At 47.5% G+C, this 22,054-nt stretch overlaps 1 non-coding gene across 1 annotated transcript; it reads left to right on the top strand.

The window, feature by feature from the left end:
- The first annotated feature begins 1,006 nt into the window (after positions 1-1,006).
- On the top strand, positions 1,007-1,093 carry TRNAY-GUA (transfer RNA tyrosine (anticodon GUA)). The gene is given in 2 exon segments: positions 1,007-1,043; positions 1,058-1,093. It is a non-coding gene; the product is annotated as a tRNA-Tyr (tRNA).
- Positions 1,094-22,054: the final 20,961 nt, after the last annotated feature.

Here is a 22,054-nt window from a genome sequence, read left to right as displayed (position 1 = left end):
TGACAAACGCAGCATGCTGCGATTTTCTACGGCCGTAGAAAGCCGTATAATACGGATCAGTTTAATACGGCAGATAGGAGCAGGGGCATAGAGAATAATTGTGCCGTATTTTTTGCGAGTTTTACGGACGTAGTTTCTGCGCTCTTACGTCCGTAAAACTCGCAAGTGTGACGCCGGCCTAAGTCTATGCGAGCCAGAACAACACTGGAGTGGTGCTTTAAAAAATGCTTTTTCACTACCGTATTCTGAGCCCTAGCACTGTTTTTTTCAGCAGACAGAGCTTTACGAGGGTTTATTTTTTGCAGGGTAAGTTGAAGATTTATTTCAGGTACATATCCTTTTTAGATTCCTTTTTATTCAGATTTTTCTTTTTAAGAATGGTTAAAAAACACAGCAATGAAAGTGAAAGTATTGTTTTTCATTTTCTTTTCTTGGTAAAAATAAAGCAGCTGTATTCTTCGACTAAGTCCTATTACAGGAATACCAGATTTATATAGGTTTTTTATGGTTTACTACTTTGCACATTAAAAACAATTGCTTACAAAAATAATTTATTTTTGCATCAACATATTCCATGGCATTAGATGTAATAAAATATTCTGGCTTTCTGATTGGCCTTTCACTAGTGTATGCTTCTAGGTACAGCAGTGCCCGTATTTCGCCACTAGATGTCGATAAAGTACAGTTCAGTTAATCGGAGACAAAAACAGCAAATGTTAAGTATCTAACCTGGATTTGGAATCTCGCTTTGATGAAGATACCACGACCAATTATGTCTACCTGGTGCATCTGTGTGTGTCCTGTCCGTATGGCTAATGTGATCTCTCTAAGAACACGAGGCAGTTTGGATGGTGGCTGTGAGTTGTGGCAGACAGCACGGCTGATGCGCGGCTTTTCCTCTTCATGTAGCGCAGATATTCCCAACCTTACCACTATCATCCTGTAGAAGGCGCATGTTCTGATGTGTGTCCTGTTATTCTGTGCAAAATCAGCCACTAGAGGCGTTCCTTCGGTAGCTCAGTTGGTAGAGCGGAGGACTGTAGTGGAGTTTGCTGTCATCCTTAGGTCACTGGTTCGATTCCGGTCCGAAGGACATTTTTGTTTTTCATAGACGTAATATATTTTGTATAGGTTTATATAGATATTTATAGTATATTATACATTTTAGTTATTTTCAAAGAGAAGCTGAAGAAAATAATTCACTATTATTACTTTACTGTTGAACAGTCACTGAGCTTTGACAATTACACAAACTACATTTGTATTGTTTGATTCCATAAGATTTCAGGTCTGTGAAAATCTAAGCATATTGTAACCCTAGGAACTGGACTTACAGGTAACCACAGTAACACTAGGTATCAGGGCATTACTGCTCTGACTGGCGTATGGGTCCCGATGAGCAGAGGGGGCCCGCACAGCAATAGTTAAAAAGCCGCCAGCCAATCGGAGGCTGGCAGCTGACATCAGCGCGCACGTTGCCATCGTATAACATTATTGTCATTTGCCGGTGAGCAAGCGCTTGAAATTCCTGGGGTGGAAAGTGGGCGCTGGAGCTTCCCCAGGTAAGGAGAAAGTGTTTATTTTTTATTGAAACCAGCAAGCCCGGGGCAGAATGGAGACACAGGGGGCAGAATGGAGACACGGGGCAGAATGGAGACACGGGGCAAAATGGAAACACGGGGCAGAATGGAAACACAGGGGGCAGAATGGAAACACAGGGGGCAGAATGGAAGCCCAAGGGGGCAGAACGGAGACCCAGGGGGCAGGATGGAGACACAGGGGGCAGAATGGAAACACGGGGCAGAATGGAAACACAGGGGGCAGAATGGAAGCCCAAGGGGGCAGAACGGGGACCCAGGGGGCAGGATGGAGACACAGGGGGCAGAATGAAAGCACAGGGGGCAAGATGGAGACACAGGGGGCAGGATGGAGACACAGAGGGCAGGATGGAGACACAGAGGGCAGGATGGAGACACAGGGGGCAAGATGGAGACACGGGGCAGAATGGAGACACAGGGGGCAGAATAGAGACAAGGGGCAGGATGGACACACAGAGGGCAGGATGGAGACACAGGGGGCAGGATGGAGACACGGGGCAGAATGGAAGCACAGGGGGCAGAATGGAAGCCCAAGGGGGCAGAACGGGGACCCAGGGGGCAGGATGGAGACACAGGGGGCAGAATGAAAGCACAGGGGGCAAGATGGAGACACAGGGGGCAGGATGGAGACACAGAGGGCAGGATGGAGACACAGAGGGCAGGATGGAGACACAGGGGGCAGGATGGAGACACAGGGGGCAGAATGAAAGCACAGGGGGCAAGATGGAGACACAGGGGGCAGAATGGAGACACAGGGGGCAGAATAGAGACAAGGGGCAGGATGGAGGCACAGAGGGCAGGATGGATACACAGGGGGCAGGATGGAGACACAGAGGGCAGGATGGAGACACGGGGCAGGATGGAGACACAGGGGGCAGGAAGGAGACACGGGGCAGGATGGAGACACGGGGCAGGATGGAAACATGGGGCAGGATGGAGACATGGGGGCAGGATGGAGACAGATGGGGCAGGATGGAGACATATGGGGCTAGGATAGAGATACATAGTGCAGGATCATGGGGCAGGACCATGGGGCAGAATGGAGATACATGGGGCAGGATGGATACGATGGAGCAGTGGCGTATCCAGGGGGGGGCAGCCGGGGCATGTGCCCCAGGTGCAGCCGATAGGGGGGCGCCAGCGGGCCGCCTGATGATGCGTTGGTTCAAGGAGGCTCCTCGGCGGCGGCATTCTGCCGCCCCCACACTTAGATAGACCCATTCTCTGAGCCGGCTGTCAAATTGACAGCTGGCACAGAGAAAGTGCTGCGTGTCGAATCCCAGCGGCGTAACTACCCCACAGCACAGCCCCTCCACTGCAGAGAGACAAACACCACAGCTGTTGCTACCACTGCTCTATGCACACAGCACCTGTGATGAGATCACAGGAGGGGAGGAGTCACATGATGAAGGGCCTCCGTGTAGTGCAGGACTCTGCTGGTTCTCATGGTGCTGGATGATGAGGGTAAGCTTTTGTGTGGGGTCAGGAGTGGTTTGTGTGGATGTAGTAGAGCCGAGTGTGTAAGAGGTGTACAGAGCAGAGCCGTGTGTGCAAGGTGTATGGAGCAGAGCTGGGTGTGTGCAAGGTGTATGGAGCGGAGCCATGTGTGTACGAGGTGTACAGAGCGGAACTGGGTGTGTGCAAGGTGTATGGAGCAGAGCCATGTGTGTACGAGGTGTACGGAGCGGAACTGGGTTTGTGTAAGGTGTATGGAGCAGAGCCGTGTGTGTATGAGGTGTATGGAGCGGAACTGGGTGTGTGCAAGGTGTACAGAGCAGAGCCATGTGTGTACGAGGTGTACAGAGCGGAACTGGGTGTGTGCAAGGTGTATGGAGCGGAACTGGGTGTGTGCAAGGTGTATGGAGCGGAGCTGTGTGTGTATGAGGTGTACGGAGCGGAACTGGGTGTGTGCAAGGTGTATGGAGCAGAGCTGGGTGTGTAGAACGGAGCCATGTGTGTACGAGGTGTACAGAGCGGAACTGGGTATGTGCAAGGTGTATGGAGCGGAGCCATGTGTGTACGAGGTGTACGGAGCGGAGCCGTGTGTGTATGAGGTGTACTGAGCGGACCTGGGTGTGTGCAAGGTGTATGGAGCGGAACTGGGTGTGTGCAAGGTGTATGGAGCGGAGCCGTGTATGAGGTGTACAGAGCGGAACTGGGTGTGTGCAAGGTGTATGGAGCGGAGCTGTGTGTGTATGAGGTGTGCGGAGCAGAACTGGGTGTGTGCAAGGTGTATGGAGCGGAGCCGTGTGTGTATGAGGTGTACGGAGCAGAACTGGGTGTGTGCAAGGTGTATGGAGCGGAGCCGCGTGTGTATAAGGTGTATGAAGCAGAGCAGCGTGTGTACAAGGTGTACGGAGCAGAGCCGCGTGTGTACGAGGTGTACGGAGTGGAGCCGTGTGTGCAAGGTGTACGGAGCTCAGCTGCGTATGTAGGAGTAACTAGGTGTGGCCATTATACTGTACGCAATATGTGTGTGTTTGTGCGTGCATGCGTAGTGCTGCGGGTGAATGTGCAGAGACGTAAATGGTTTTGTGTGTGTGTGTACGGGGAGGAGAGGCGAGGGCAATGATGGGGCTGACAGGGAGAGTGCAATAATTGGGATGGAGGGGGAGGAGAAAATGATGGATGTGGTGGAATGGGCAATGATGGAGGTGGAATGGTGTTATGGACCTGGTGGTTAGGAGCACCCGGAACGACCTGATGGTTAAACTCACACAGGGCAAGCTCTGGGAAGTGGGAACTCTGCTGACCGCAACCCCTAATCCTATCACACAACTAGAAATAGCCGTGGAGCGTACCTAACACGACCTAGACGCCTCTTCACAGCCTAAGAGCTAACTAGCCCTAAAGATAGAAAATAAAGCCTACCTTGCCTCAGAGAAATTCCCCAAAGGAAAAGGCAGCCCCCCACATATATTGACTGTGAGTTAAGATGAAAGTCACAAACACAGAAATTAAACAGGTTTCAGCAAAGGGAGGCCAGACTTACTAAACAGACTGAGGATAGGAAAGGTATCTTTGCGGTCAGCACAAAAAACTACAAAAGACCACGCAGAGTGTGCAAAAAGACCTCCGCACCGACTCACGGTGAGGAGGTACCACTCTGCATCCCAGAGCTTCCAGCTAGCAAGGAAAATTCATGATAGCCAACTGGACAAGGAAACAAAGAACAAATAATAACTAGCAGGGTCTTAGCTTTTGCTGGAGTAGACAGGTCACCAGAAAGATCCAAGAGCGAACTGAACCAGTACAAGAACATTGACAGCTGACATGGAGTAACGATCTGAGTGGAGTTAAATAGAACAGCCAGCCAAAGAATAAACTACGTCACCTGTGGAAGGAACCTCAGAAGCAGCAGCTCCACTCACAGCCACCAGAGGGAGTCCATGGACAGAACTCGCCGAAGAACCATTCATGACCACAGGAGGGAGTTCGAAAACAGAATTCACAACAGAATGGGCAATGATGGGGGTGGGGGGGAAATGATGGAGGTGGTGGAATGGGCAATGATGGGGGTGGGAGGAGGCAATGATGGAGGTGGAAATTGGAATGGGCAATGATGGTGGTGGGGGGAGAATGCAATGATGGTGGGGAGGAGGAACTCATGGAGGTGGTGGAAAGAGCAATAATGAAGGGGGGACGAAATGATGGAGGTGGTAGAATGGACAAGGATGGTGGTGGTGGAAAGCACACTTATGATATTGGAGGGGGAGAAAATGATGGAGGTGGTGGAATGGACAAGAATGATGATGGTGGTGGAAAGGGCAATGATGGGGATGGTGAGGGAAGAGAAAATGATGGATATGGTGGAAAAGGCAAAGGAGGAAATGATGGAGGTGGTGGAATGGGAAATTATGGGGTGGTGGGGGAGAAAGCAATGATAGTGGTGGTGGAGAAGGCAAAGATGGAGGTGGTGATGAGAGCAATGGTGGGGTGGGGTAGAGGAAAATAATGGGCATATATGAGGAAACAGTACAGGAGAATGGGGGGCATATCTGAGGAAACAGTATGGGGGATGGGTGCAGACAGTATGAGGAGCGAACGGGGGAATGTATGTAGACACAGTATGAGTAGCGATGTGAAAATGTATGTGGACAGAGTACGGGGAGTGAGGGTGATGGGATGTGTGCAGATACAGTATGGGGAGTCAGGTGAGCAGGCAGTATAGAAAGTGAGGGGGAAAATATATGAGGAGACAGTATGGTGAACAGGAGGGATGTGAGAGGAGACAGTATGAGGAGGGAGGGGAATAGTGTGAGGAGACAGTATGGGGGAGAAAAGTGAGTGGGCACAGAATAGAAACTGAGTAGTGGGGGCGTAGCATGGGGGGACAGTGTAAGGGCACAGCCAGGAGGGGACAGTATACCAAGGAGGGGGAGTGTGATGAGAGTACAGTATAAATACTGGGCCCTATAGAGGGGGGACACAGTATGAGAGGACAGTGTGAAGAGGGGGCCGGTATGGAAAGGAGAGGTCAGTGTGAAGAGCATTTACCATAGGAGGGACAGTGTGGGGGTCATATTTTGTGCAGACAATATAGTGAGGGGCAATTTTTTATTCAGGAGCATTATAATGACACTTGCATCTTTAAGGGCATCATGTGGAGATTTTCTGCAAAAGAGCGGAGAAGATGGAAGTTTGCAGAGACGGCTGTGGATGAGAAAACTCATCATGGGATCTGGACAAGATGAAGAAAAGGAGAATGACTCCAGAGATGATGACATCTATAAGGTAACTGGATGTAAATGTTATTTGTGATACTGACTAACTCTTATGTTTTTATTTATGTTAGGAGCATTAAAGGGGTTGTTCAGGTTTGTGAGGAGTCTGCAGTCATTCTTGGTGACTGCAGACTTCTGACTTCTCACAGTGCGGCCTTCACAATGTCAGGATTCTCTCGTGCTGGCGATTTACATTAATGCGGTCACATGCTGACTAGATATGTGTGACCTCAGTCAATGAAAATGAACTGAGCGAGGCCAGACACGCCTAGTCAGAATGTGGTCAGAAGTATACAAATCGCATACTTGTGCTGACATGACTGTCCACCGGCAAGGGAGAATCCTAAAAGTGTGCAGTGCATTAGTTGTGAGAATTCAGAAGCTGCTATGTCAGGATTCAGCTTCTCTTCTGCTTCTCTCAGTTTTTCACTGAATATTGAGAGCATTAGGGAGAGCGGCTCTTGGGTACATGACTAAGTGTGCAAATCGCATATGTCCAGGAAGGGGGGGGGGGGGGGGGGGGGGCGCCAAACTGAATTCTTGCCCCGGGTGCCAGAAACCCTAGATACGCCTCTGCGATGGAGACAGATGGCGCAGGATCATGGGACAGATGGGGCAGGATCATGGGACATTACATGGAGGCAGAATGGATACTCATGAGGGCAGGGTGAGAGAATATATGTCTGGAACCAGGAATGAGACACATGGGGGCCAGGATTGGGGATATTATTATAGGTGCTAATTAAGGGATATTATTACTGCAGTGATGTATCTATTTTATTTTTTTGAGTATATTGTTTTAAATAGGGGGCAGTCCTGTTACTGTGTAGAGGGACACTATGTCACCTTTTTTCCTTCATCTGGTGTAGTGTAGAAGTTGGGAAAAAAATAAGTTATGTGTTCTGCAAGTGGTGCTCTAGATACCTGTGTTATTTCCTGCAGAGACGAGCCCTGGCTGGAAGAAGTGATGGCGGTCTGTGCTGGATGAAGATGAAAAGTGAAGATGAAGGACTTCGCCAAGAGACGTCACTGGTGAGTCAGTGTGTTACCTGTACACTGACACTGTAAACTATATACAGGTGTGGAGAACCTTTTCTAGCCAGGGGCCATTTGGAAATTTCTATCATCATTTGGGGGCCACACAAAAATGATCACCTTGAAAATTACCCCAGTATATTTAGTCAAACAATTAATTAAGGTAACTCATCCTTTTATGTGATGGCTGTAGCTGCTTCTCTTTGGCGAAGCTGTGATGTCAGGTGATACTGATCATGTTGCTTCTCTCAGCTGCTTTTCCAGGTTTGTGTCGGCCAGGAGCGCAGTCAACTTTTTGAAAAAAGTTTTGTTAACCATATACATCACCATAGCAGACGCTGGAGCTACTGTATATACATCACATAGGAGACGCTGACACAGCTATATATACACCACTTAAGAGATGATGGGACTGCTATGTAAGCATCACATAGGAGACACTGACTGCTGTCTATACATCACAGACGCTGGGACTGCTATATACAGTATACATCACATAGGAGATGCTGAGACAGCTGTATATACACCACATAGGAGACGATAGGAGTGCTGTAGATATATAACATAGGAAACATTGAGACTGCTGTATATGAATCACAGGAGACTCGGGTCATATAAATTACAGGAGGGGCTGGGGGGCATAGACATCACAGGAGATACTGAGAAATATTCATCACTGAATAGACTTCACTGATGGGCTATATACATCACTAGGAAGCATAGACAGCACTGGGGGTATATATGTCCCTGGGGGGAATATACATCACTGGTGGGGTCACATACATCACTGAGGGTTATATACATCACAGGTGGGGGGATATACAGCACTGGTGGCGATATACAGTACTCAGTGGGATATACAGCACTTCTGGGGTAAATGTATCACTGGGGAATATACATATCACTTGGGGCACATACAGCCCTGGGGGCATAAGCAGCACTGGGGGGGTGGAAGACATCGCCGGGGAGGCACAGAGATCACCGTCAGGCACACAGAGATCACCGGGGGGCGCACAAAGATCACAGGGGGGGGCATAAAGATCACAAGGGGGCATAGCTGGGAGGCATGTAGCTGGAGGAGACAGAGATCACAGGGGGCACAGAGATCACAGAGGAGCACAAATATCACAGGGACATACATAGCAGGGGGCACATTGATCACAGGGGGCACAAAGCTGGGAGCCACAGAGATCACAGGGGTGCACATAGCTGGAGGGTAGAGAAATCACAGGGGGCATATAGCTGAGGGGCAGAGAGATCACAGGAGGAACAGAGATCACAGGAGGGCACATAGCTGGGGGAGTCACAGAAATCACAGGGGGCACATAGCTGGGGCCACAGAGATCACAGGGGGGCACAGAGATCACAGGGGTGCACATAGCTGGAGGGTACAGAATTCACAGGGGGCATATAGCTAGGGGGCAGAGAGATCACAGGAGGAACAGAGATCACAGGAGGGCACATAGCTGGGGTTCACAGAAGTCACATACCTGGGGTCACAGAGATCACGGTGGCACAGAGATAACATGGGGGCATATAGCTGAGAGGCACAGAGATCACAGAGGGGCATGTAGTTGGGGGATGCACAGAGATCACAGGGAGGCACATTATTATTATTATTTATTATAGCGCCATTTATTCCATGGCGCTTTACATGTGAGGAGGGGTATACATAATAAAAAGAGGTACAATAATCTTGAACAATACAAGTCACAACTGGTACAGGAGGAGAGAGGACCCTGCCCGCAAGGGCTCACAATCTACAAATAGCTGGGGGCACAGAAATCACGGGGCACATAGCTGGGGGGCAGAGAAATCACAGGGGTCACATAGCTGAGGGTCACAGAGATCACAGGGGGGCACAAAGCTGGGGCCACAGATCACAGGGGGCACAGAGATCACATGGGGCACATAGCTGGGAGGTACAGAGATCACAGGGGGACATATAGTTGGGGCACAGCGATCACAGGGGGGCACACAGCTGGGAGGCCATCTTTGTTTCCAAGTGCAACCAGGGACGCCTCCGGCCGGGACGTTCCCTGGCTCTGCACTTACTAGCGGTACTTTGCACCGGTCTCGCCTGAGCACCTACCATTGTGCCTACCCTCCGGTCACCACCTGTATATTTGCTGTGCTGTCCAACCCGCCACGGTCATATGTATTAGTATCGCACATCCCCCCTACATCCACTAGGATCAGCCGGGCGTCCTGTCATATGCAGCATACGGTAATAGCCATATTTTAATATCGTTTTCATGGCCACCGTGCCTGCTGATATCATTCCTATTGGAGGAGAGAGTGTTGTCATTTGCTTAGTAAGCCTTCATTGCTATCGCCAGGGGGGCAGTCTGTTGTCCTGCGGTGTACCAAGCACACTATTCGTAGTGGATCATTTTGGTTGTTGCATTTCACTGCTGCACTCAGGTTTACTGCACCCCTGTGAGTAGGGGTGTATCATCTGTATCTCCTAAGCGCGGTTCCGGCTTTTAGTATATTCATTTTTGTTCTCGCAGAATTGGCACATATTCTGAGGTTACCAGTAGCTAGGGGATTTTTTAGTGTCTCCCACACATCTAGTGGGCATCAGTGTCGAGCGCCAGTGTTATTGTATTGTGCTGATAGTAGGATCTATTTTGAGTATGGGCTATGATTTTTGTAAGGTCTCTCTTACAAGTGCAAACTGAGAGTGATCTGTCGAGCAGATCCGACGGAGGTGGATGAATTGGCCAGTAGGAACTGATTGTATCATGTGTTCAGGATTGGAGGAGGAGGCATGCAGCAGCATGTTGGTGGATGTAGGCTTCCTATATATGTCTGTTTGTATCTCACCACTAGGGTCTCTCCTCACCGAGACATCCAAGAATTCAATACTGTCAGAGTCACATGTAAAGGGGAAGTGAATTTTGAGATCATTACTGTTCAAGCAAGTCATAAATTCATGGAGGGATGTGACCAGACCCTGCCAGATCAAGAGGATATTGTCAATGTACCACGTCCAGGAGAGGACACGGTCCATCAACGCCTGTTGGTCTGATAGGAAGAGGTCCCTTTTCCACAACCCCAGGAACAGATTGGCATAGGATGGTGCAAAAGCAGCTTCTATGGCTGTTCCCTGGAGCTGTAGGAAAAAGAATTCCTTAAAAATGAAAAAAAATGTGCATCAGTGTAAACTCTAAGAATTCCAGTATGAGAGACCTTATCCCAGAAGGTAGACTCAACATATCCAAAAAGTATTGTGTGGCCCTTATGCCATCACTATGTCTAATGGTGTTTTAAAGGGACTCAACGTCCGCCGTCATCAACAGTGTCCAAGAACAAGCCATCAACTTTTCGGAGGAGTTCGCCCTTGTCCTTCAAAAAAGACGGTAGGTTCTCAACTAATGGCTGTAATTTGAAATCTACCCATCGATTTATGTGCTCCAAATAGTTCCCCTACCCGAAATAATAGGACATCCTTGTCGTTTTTGTGGATTTAAGGGAGATGGTATTGCGTCGAGATGGTAGGTTCTGCAACAGTTAGTGCGTCTCTGGTAATGACACCATGAAAATGGTTTCAAGTTGTGAACTATAGGCAGACAAGGGGTTATATGTCATTTTTCTGTAACAGATGGTATTGTTAGGTTGGCGAAATGCCTCTTTCTTATACATTGTTTTGGGCCAAATAATAAATGTTACCCCCCTTGTGTGCTGGCTTCAGCACTACATCAGGAAGGTTGTGCAGAGTACTTAGACATATACGCTCCTCCCTTGTTAGGTTGTCACTATGTATATGATGAGGAATTTGTAAGAGATCTTTAGTGACAACCTGGACAAACAAATCAATATTGGTACTTGTGGAAAGGGAGGGGGGGGGGATTTTTGAGCGTGGGCGAATGGGGGGAGGTATAGATTGTGAGCCCCATCGGGGACAGCGATGATAATGAGTGCAAACTGTAAAGCGCTGCAGAATATGTTAGCGCTATATAAAAAAATAAAATAAAGGTATAAAGGTAAGATACCTTTATTTTATTTTTATTTTTTTATGTGTGTTTTGTTCTATGGACAGAACTTCCAACATTCTCAGTGCAGTTTTGTTCTTCCTTTGTGGGGAGCAATTTGTGTAAATTATCATCATAGAAATTATGCTTGAACAGCAATGATCTCGCAAACATATGGAGGTCTTTGACAGCTGTGAAGGTGTCAAAGCCCGAAGCTGGAGAGAACAACAGACCTGTACTGAGTAGGGAAAGTTTAACAGTAGAGAGGATATGATGGCTTATGTTAATTACCTTGTTGTCATTTCTTTTGTGATCAGGTGAATCAGAGTCCTGTCATCTATAGGGGTGAAAGATGTAATCCCGTAGCTTGTTGCTGATTGCTTCTGACCGTGTCATCATAGATGTAGATGAAGCATCAGACTGATCGCTAAAAAAGGAGATGGATGTATTGGAAGGGATGCGTTGTATAAGAGGAGGTTGAGAGGTTGTTTTTCTCCATTGATTCACCATCTTACGTTGGTAATCTCTCAGATCTCCATTAAATTTGAAAGACTGTGATTCATGGATTTTCTTGACAATTGCATCCACGGTCTTCTCCAATTCAGTATCAAGGGCCTGTAGTCTCTCAGGGGGGTACCCACCACGTAGATCCATCTGAGCCACATCAATGAGCTTATCAAGCTCACCAATGTTGTTGTTGTTGAAATTAATCAAAAGCTGCATGAGGGTGATGAACATGTGTTCATGTGCTGCATGTATACCAACAAAAACCAATCTCAAATTTTGTGTTTTGTTTGTACGAGGGTAATGGAGCAGCTGCTGCATGCCTCCTCCCAATTGGCCACAAAGCGTTCATGGGGATAACCTGGACCCATAAACCCCTGGGAATCATTTTGCGTGAGATTTTTTTTTGTTCAAGAAATACACCTGTGTATATTTTTCATGTATTTTATGTCCACGCTCCCCTTTGCCTGTTATATTATCTAATAAAGTTAATATTTTTAACTATAAAATGAACTTTATGATCGTCTCTTTGGCTTCCCCCTCCCTCCTTTTCTAAGTAAACTACAGGCATTGCCATGTCGGCACTGTTACACTGTTACACTGTTGTTGAGGTGAAGAAATCCGTCCGGTGGTTCTTGTGTAATCAGTATTAGAAGTTTTCAGTTAATGATATGCCCGTGCTCTGGGGTGGGACTGTAGGTAGAGTCTTATCTTCCTGCTCTAAGCCAGAGAAACCAAGGAAAGACCTGCCCACAGGCTGCCCCGAAGTACAAATATGTTTCTCATCATAGAGACAGCCAGCCAAAGAGAGATTGTCAGCCAGATAGAGAGTGCCAGCCATCTGGAGACACAGACAGCAAAGAACAGACTGACAGAGAGACAGCCAGAGAGAGAGACAGCCAGACAGAAAGACAACTGGCTGTCTGGCCTTCTATCTTTGGCTGTTTCTATCTAGCTGGCTCTCTCTCTCTGGCTGGCTGTCTCTCTGGCTGGCTGTCTCTCTCTATATAGCTGTCTCTCTCTGGCTGGCTATTCCTCTTTGTCGTTGGCTGTGTCTCTCTGGCTGGCTGTCTCTATGATGAGGAACATATTTGTGCTTCGGATAGGCCAATGTTATGATCCGGTGACCTTGGAGCAGCATGAAAACTTTCACTGGAGTAGGTGGTAACTATACTGACCGCAAACTCTGATCTTAACACTGCAACTAGAAGTAGCCGTGGGGTGTGCCTAACAAAACCTAGACACCTCGACACAGCCGGAGGACTAAATACCCCTATAGATGGAAATAGGAATTCTACCTTGCCTCAGAGCAGAACCCCAAAGAATAGACAGCCCCCCACAAATAATGACTGTGAGTAGTAGAGGAAAAGACACACGCAGGCAGGAAACAGGATTTAGCAAAAGAGGCCACAATAGCTAAATAGGAAAGGATAGGACAGGATACTAAGCGGTCAGTATTAAAAATCCTTCCAAAAATCTCCACAGCAGAAAATACAAAAACTCCACAATCTAACTAAAGATGGGGAGCATTATATCTGCAATTCCAGAGAATCCAACAAGACTGAGAAAACACTGACACAGTCTAAGCTGGACAAGAGAAAAACCAATGAATAGCACAGAATATAAGCACACTGCATGTGTGCCACAGAAAAAGAAACAGACACTTATCTTTGCTGAATTGGCAGCTAAGCAGGAGAAGCCAGAAAGTGATCCAACACTTCCCAAGAAACATTGACAACTGGCAAGGACTAATGAATCCTGCACACCTAAATATCCCAGTCAGAACTGCAATCAGCAGAAACACCTGGCCAGGACTGCGACCCCAAAAGCAGAATTCACAACAGGCCAATGGGCAGGTCTTTCCTTGGTTTCTTTGGCTTAGAGCAGGAAGATAAGACCTACAGTCCCGCCCTGGAGCACGAGAATCTCATTAGCTGCTCACTTCTAACGCTGACTACACAAGAACCACAAGACAGATTTTTTCACCCTAGGTATCATTTTAATCAGTGTAACAATGCCAACATGACAATGCCTGCTGACAGGTTTGCTTTAAATTCACAAATAAAAATGAATGCAAGGAGTTTCCAACCCCCTTCCTCTGGAAAAGTTGCCGGTTTTGTTATTTAGTCAAGTTGAGGGAATAAAATAATTCTCTTGCTGGTGCTTCCTCTTGCAACCTGCTGCCCCACGCGCCGGACCTCCAGTGTTTACTGGCAAATACTACCCTGTCTTATAGCAAAACTCCCATTTCTCTCCCCCAAAAATACTCGGCAGAGTAGGTGGGTCATGGAACATAGGCACATTCACAGAAGGGTCTAAGGCTGGTTTCACATTTGCGTTTAAAAATGCAGCATTTTAAACACAAACGCATTTGGTGAAAAAACGGCAAAAAAACGCCGCTAGAAATTACTACATGTTGCATTTCTGCAACAAAACGCATGCATAGAAACGTTTTAATGTTAAGTATAGGAAAAAAAAGCATGCTTTTTTTGTGTTTTTTTACCGCAAAAACGCAAAAAAAAACCCCCGCAAATGTGAAACTAGCCTAACTCCCAACTTTTAACCAATTCACGCCGCGGCCCTTTTTCGTTTTTGCTTTTCGTTTTTCGCTCCCCTCCTTCCCAGAGCCATAACTTTTTTATTTTTCCATCAATATTGTCATGCGAGGGCTTATTTTTTGCAGGACGAGTTGTACTTTTGAACGACACCATTGGTTTTACCATGTCTTGTACTAGAAAACGGGAAAAAAAATTCCAAGTGTGGTGAAATTGCAGAAAAAGTGCAATCCCACATTTGTTTTTTGTTTGGCTTTTTTTGCTAGCTTCGCTAAATGCTAAAACTGACCTGAAATTATGATTCTCCAGGTCATAACGAGACACCTAACATGTCTAGGTTATTTTTTATCTAAGTGGTGAAAAAAAATTCAAAACTTTGCTAAAAAAAGTGCCATTTTTCCCCCGTAGCGTCTCCATTTTTCGTGATCTGGAGTCGGGTGAGGGCTTATTTTTGCGTGCCAAGCTGACGTTTTTAATGATACCACTTTTGTGCAGATACGTTCTTTTGATCGCCCGTTATTGCATTTTAATGCAATGTCACGGCGACCAAAAAAAAACGTAATTCTGGTGTTTCTAATTTTTGTCTCGCTACGCTGTTTAGCGATCAGGTTAATACTTTTTTTATTGATAGATCAGGCGATTCTGAACACGGCGATACCAAATATGTGTAAGTTTGATTTTTTTTTTGTTTTATTTTGGATGGGGCAAAAGGGGGGTGATTTAAACTTTTATATTTTTTATTTTTTTCATATTTTTAAAAACATTTTTTTTAACTTTTGCCATGCTTCAATAGCCTCCACGGGAGGCTAGAAGCTGGCACCACTCGATCGGCTCAGCTACATAGCACCACACAGGAGAGCTGACAGATCCTCTATATACTGCACCACACAAGAGAGCAGACAGATCCTCTATATACTACACCACACAAGAGAGCTGACAGATCCTCTATATACTGCACCACACAGGAGAGCTGACAGATCCTCTATATACTACACCACACAGGAGAGCTGACAGATCCTCTATATACTACACCACACAGGAGAGCTGACAGATCCTCTATATACTACACCACACAGGAGAGCTGACAGATCCTATATACTACACCACACAGGAGACCTGACAGATCCTCTATATATTACACCACACGGGAGAGCTGACAGATCCTCTATATACTACACCACACAGGAGAGCTGACACATCCTCTATATACTACACCACACGGGAGAGCTGACAGATCCTCTATATACTACACCACACGGGAGAGCTGACAGATCCTCTATATACTACACCACACAGGAGAGCTGACAGATCCTCTATATACTACACCACACAGGAGAGCTGACAGATCCTCTATATACTACACCACACAGGAGAGCTGACAGATCCTCTATATACTACACCACACAGGAGAGCTGACAGATCCTATATACTACACCACACAGGAGACCTGACAGATCCTCTATATATTACACCACACGGGAGAGCTGACAGATCCTCTATATACTGCACCACACGGGAGAGCTGACAGATCCTCTATATACTACACCACACGGGAGAGCTGACAGATCCTCTATATACTACACCACACAGGAGAGCCGACAGATCCTCTATATACTACACCACACAGGAGAGCTGACAGATCCTATATATACTACACCACACAGGAGAGCTGACAGATCCTCTATATACTACACTACACAGGAGAGCTGACAGATTCTCTATATACTACACCACACAGGAGAGCTGACAGATCCTCTATATACTGCACCACACAGGAGAGCTGACAGATCCTCTATATACTACATCACACAGGAGAGCTGACAGATCCTCTATATACTATACCACACAGGAGAGCAGACAGATCCTCTATATACTACACCACAAAGGAGAGCTGACAGATCCTCTATATACTACACCACACAGGAGAGCAGACAGAACCTCTATATACTACACCACAAAGGAGAGCTGACAGATCCTCTATATACTACACCACACAGGAGAGCAGACAGATCCTCTATATACTACACCACAAAGGAGAGCTGACAGATCCTCTATATACTACACTACACAGGAGAGCTGACAGATCCTCTATATACTACACCACACAGGAGAGCTGACAGATCCTCTATATACTACACCACACAGGAGAGCAGACAGATCCTCTATATACTACACCACAAAGGAGAGCTGACAGATCCTCTATATACTACACCACAAAAGAGAGCTGACAGATCCTCTATATACTACACCACACGGGAGAGCTGACAGATCCTCTATATACTACACCACACAGGAGAGCAGACAGATCATCTATATACATACATCTCTATATACTACACCACACAGGAGAGCTGACAGATCCTCTATACACTACACCACACAAGAGAGCTGACAAATCCTCTATATACTACACCACACGGGAGAGCTGACAGATCCTCTATATACTACACCACACAGGAGAGCTGACAGATCCTCTATATACTACACCACACAGGAGAGCTGACAGATCCTCTATATAGTACACCACACGGGAGAGCTGACAGATCCTCTATATAGTACACCACACAGGAGAGCAGACAGATCATCTATATACATACATCTCTATATACTACACCACACAGGAGAGCTGACAGATCCTCTATACACTACACCACACAAGAGAGCTGACAAATCCTCTATATACTACACCACACGGGAGAGCTGACAGATCCTCTATATACTACACCACACAGGAGAGCTGACAGATCCTCTATATACTACACCACACAGGAGAGCTGACAGATCCTCTATATACTACACCACACAGGAGAGCTGACAGATCCTCTATATAGTACACCACACGGGAGAGCTGACAGATCCTCTATATAGTACACCACACGGGAGAGCTGACAGATCCTCTATATACTACACCACACAGGAGAGCTGACACATCCTCTATATACTACACCACACGGGAGAGCTGACAGATCCTCTATATACTACACCACAGAGGAGAGCTGACAGATCCTCTATATACTGCACCACACAGGAGAGCTGACAGATCCTCTATATACTACATCACACAGGAGAGCTGACAGATCCTCTATATACTATACCACACAGGAGAGCAGACAGATCCTCTATATACTACACCACAAAGGAGAGCTGACAGATCCTCTATATACTACACCACACAGGAGAGCAGACAGAACCTCTATATACTACACCACAAAGGAGAGCTGACAGATCCTCTATATACTACACCACACAGGAGAGCAGACAGATCCTCTATATACTACACCACAAAGGAGAGCTGACAGATCCTCTATATACTACACTACACAGGAGAGCTGACAGATCCTCTATATACTACACCACACAGGAGAGCTGACAGATCCTCTATATACTACACCACACAGGAGAGCAGACAGATCCTCTATATACTACACCACAAAGGAGAGCTGACAGATCCTCTATATACTACACCACAAAAGAGAGCTGACAGATCCTCTATATACTACACCACACGGGAGAGCTGACAGATCCTCTATATACTACACCACACAGGAGAGCAGACAGATCATCTATATACATACATCTCTATATACTACACCACACAGGAGAGCTGACAGATCCTCTATACACTACACCACACAAGAGAGCTGACAAATCCTCTATATACTACACCACACGGGAGAGCTGACAGATCCTCTATATACTACACCACACAGGAGAGCTGACAGATCCTCTATATACTACACCACACAGGAGAGCTGACAGATCCTCTATATAGTACACCACACGGGAGAGCTGACAGATCCTCTATATAGTACACCACACAGGAGAGCAGACAGATCATCTATATACATACATCTCTATATACTACACCACACAGGAGAGCTGACAGATCCTCTATACACTACACCACACAAGAGAGCTGACAAATCCTCTATATACTACACCACACGGGAGAGCTGACAGATCCTCTATATACTACACCACACAGGAGAGCTGACAGATCCTCTATATACTACACCACACAGGAGAGCTGACAGATCCTCTATATACTACACCACACAGGAGAGCTGACAGATCCTCTATATAGTACACCACACGGGAGAGCTGACAGATCCTCTATATAGTACACCACACGGGAGAGCTGACAGATCCTCTATATACTACACCACACAGGAGAGCTGACACATCCTCTATATACTACACCACACGGGAGAGCTGACAGATCATCTATATACTACACCACAGAGGAGAGCTGACAGATCCTCTATATACTACACCACACAGGAGAGCTGACAGATCCTCTATATACTACACCACACGGGAGAGCTGACAGATCCTCTATATACTACACCACACAGGGGAGCTGACAGATCCTCTATATTCTACACCACACGGGAGAGCTGACAGATCCTCTATATACTACACCACACAGGAGAGCTGACAGATCCTCTATATACTACACCACACAGGAGAGCTGACAGATCCTCTATGTACTACACCACACAGGAGAGCTGACAGATCCTCTATATACTACACCACACGGGAGAGCTGACAGATCCTCTACATACTGCACCACACAGGAGAGCTGACAGATCCTCTATATACTACACCACACAGGAGAGCTGACAGATCCTCTATATACTACACCACACAGGAGAGCTGACAGATCCTCTACATACTACACCACACAGGAGAGCTGACAGATATATATATACTACACCACACAGGAGAGCTGACAGATCCTCTACATACTACACCACACAGGAGAGCTGACAGATCCTCTATATACTACACCACACAGGAGAGCTGACAGATCCTCTATATACTACACCACACGGGAGAGCTGACAGATCCTCTACATACTACACCACACAGGAGAGCTGACAGATATATATATACATACATCTCTATATACTACATTACACAGGAGAGCAGTAATGTAGGTCCAGTGTGTGTAGTAAAATACTTACCGGTGGCCATATTCCACTGCAATGAAGACAGAAGCAACGACACAGCGGCAGAAGACGGCGACTGCTGCGTATTTTATTACGCACAGGGAGACATTGTTTTTATTAGTATGATTTTGGTATAGATGTGATTTTTTTCATCACTTGTTATAGCTTTTTTTGTGGAATTGTGGAGACCCGAAAAAAGGACATTTGGAATTCTTGAGTTGTTTCTGTTTACGATGTTTACTGATCGAGTTAATTGTTTTTATATTTTGATAGATCGGACGTTTCTGAACCCAGCAATGCCAAATATGTGTTGTTTTTTTATTTTTTAAATATATTTATTTTCAATTGACTAAAAAGGGGTGATTTGAACTTTTAGGAATTTTTTAAATTTTGTTTTTACCTTTCACTGGTACAGATAGCCCCCTTAGAGGACATGAGGATGCGATCATCCGATCGCATGTGCCATTAAATACAGTGCTGCCACAGCATCACTGCAGATAGCAGAAATCACAGTCTCCTTTAAAGCCTGGCCACAGGAAGAAGACCCCTGGCTGTCATTACAACCCATCGGTGACCCACGATCACATCATGGGCGCCAATGGGTGAGAGAATGATGCGCAGGCATGTTGGCATGTGTTATATGCTGCTGTCAGAGATTGACACTGGCATTTAACACGCGCCATACATGTAAGGCTGATGTCGTAAAGGTGTTACCTGAGGACCCCCTTCACCACCGTGTCACCTCTATTTTCCTGTGGGCTCAATTCACCACTGTGTCACCCAATATCCTGTGGGCCCCCTCCCCCACTGTGCTACCTCTATTTTCCTGTGGGCCCCCTCCCCCACTATGCTACCTCTATTTTCCTGTGTGTCCCCTCCCCCACTGTCACCTCTATTTTCCTGTGGGCCCCCTCCCCCACTGTGTCACCTCTATTTTCCTGTGGGCTCCCGCCCCCACTGTGTCACCTCTATTTTCCTGTGGGCCCCCTCCCCCACTGTGTCACCTCTATTTTCCTGTGGGCCCCCTCCCCCACTGTGTCACCTCTATTTTCCTGTGGGCCCCCTCCCCCACTGTCACCTCTATTTTCCTGTGGGCCCCCTCCCCCACTGTCACCTCTATTTTCCTGTGTGTCCCCTACCCCCACTGTCACCTCTATTTTCCTGTGGACCCCCTCCCCCACTGTCACCTCTATTTTCCTGTGGGCCCCCTCCCCCACTGTGCCACCTCTATTTTCCTGTGGGCCCCCTCCCCCACTGTGCTACCTCTATTTTCCTGTGGGCCCCCTCCCCCACTGTGCTACCTCTATTTTCCTGTGGACCCCCTCCCCCACTGTCACCTCTATTTTCCTGTGGGCCCCCTCCCCCACTGTGTCACCTCTATTTTCCTGTGGGCCCCCTCCCCCACTGTCACCTCTATTTTCCTGTGGGCCCCCTCCCCCACTGTCACCTCTATTTTCCTGTGGGCCCCCTTCCCCACTGTGCCCCCTCTATGTTCCTGTGGGCCCCCTGCCCCACTGTGCTACCACTTTTCCTGTGGGCCCCCTCCCCCACTGTCACCTCTATTTTCCTGTGGGTCCCCTCTCCTACTGTCACCTCTATTTTCCTGTGGGCCCCCTCCCCCACTGTCACCTCTATTTTCCTGTGGGCCCCCTCCCCCACTGTCACCTCTATTTTCCTGTGGGCCCCCTCCCCCACTATGTCACCTCTGATTTCCTATGGGCCTAGTCAGAGAGGGAAAGGGGAGCCACAGTAAAATAGAGGTGGATGACACAATAGGGGAGGGGGTCCACAAGAAAATTAGAATATCACTGTGGGCCCCCTCCCCTAACTGCCTCTGTGCAGGCATCATAGAGTTATTTACTTACAGTCACAGTGACTCTGACTGCAGCCATCAGACTCCTTCTGCTCCACTGCTGCTTGGGTAGGACTGCTGACCAATCACAGCACAGCTCATTGCCTGAGCTGTGCTGTGAGCTCACACAAAGAAAACTAAGGCTGATTGGCTGAATTGCAGCCAATCAGCGTTTACACTGCTGCCCAGGGCTTTGTGGATTGTGGAAGAGGAGCAGAGATCATACCCAGCACAGGAAACAGGTGACTGCGGGGCAGCTGTGTGCTATCTGCTCTCAGCCTCACAGTCAGCTGTTCCTTTGACTGTGCTGCTGGCTGAAGTGAGGGTCGGCACATACACACAGCTCTCCTGGCAGAGGAATGGCAGCGGCAGCAGGTGATGTGAAGGAGCTGCTCCTGCACTTCCCATCACCTGTGCAGTCTGCCAGCTGTGCCGACTATACAATAAAGTGTGCACTGCTCCGCGCAAGCTATGAGCATGCAGGGCAGGCACAAATGAAGGAGGCAGGAGATGGGGGCGGGGCCCACCGGAGGATTCTCCGGTGTCCCGGTGCCCCAGTCCGACCCTGCCTCTGACTCCCATACTGTGTCTGCACACACCCCATCACCCTCACTCCCCATACTGTCTCCGAATAGATATTTCCCTCGCTACTGATAGTGTCCACACTCACCCCCACTTGCTCCCCATACTGTGTCCACATACATTCCCTCTTCACTTCCCATACTACATTTGCATCTATCATCCCCATTCTGTGTCCACACCAATCCCCCCACTCACCATACTGCGTCTGCATCCATCCCCCATACATTCCCCCTCGCTCCACATACTGTGTCTGCACAACCTCCTATTCATCATAC

This window comes from Ranitomeya imitator, chromosome 1, assembly GCF_032444005.1.
Source record: "Ranitomeya imitator isolate aRanImi1 chromosome 1, aRanImi1.pri, whole genome shotgun sequence".
Lineage (NCBI taxonomy): Eukaryota > Metazoa > Chordata > Amphibia > Anura > Dendrobatidae > Ranitomeya > Ranitomeya imitator.
This window is presented reverse-complemented; position numbering and strand designations above follow the sequence as displayed.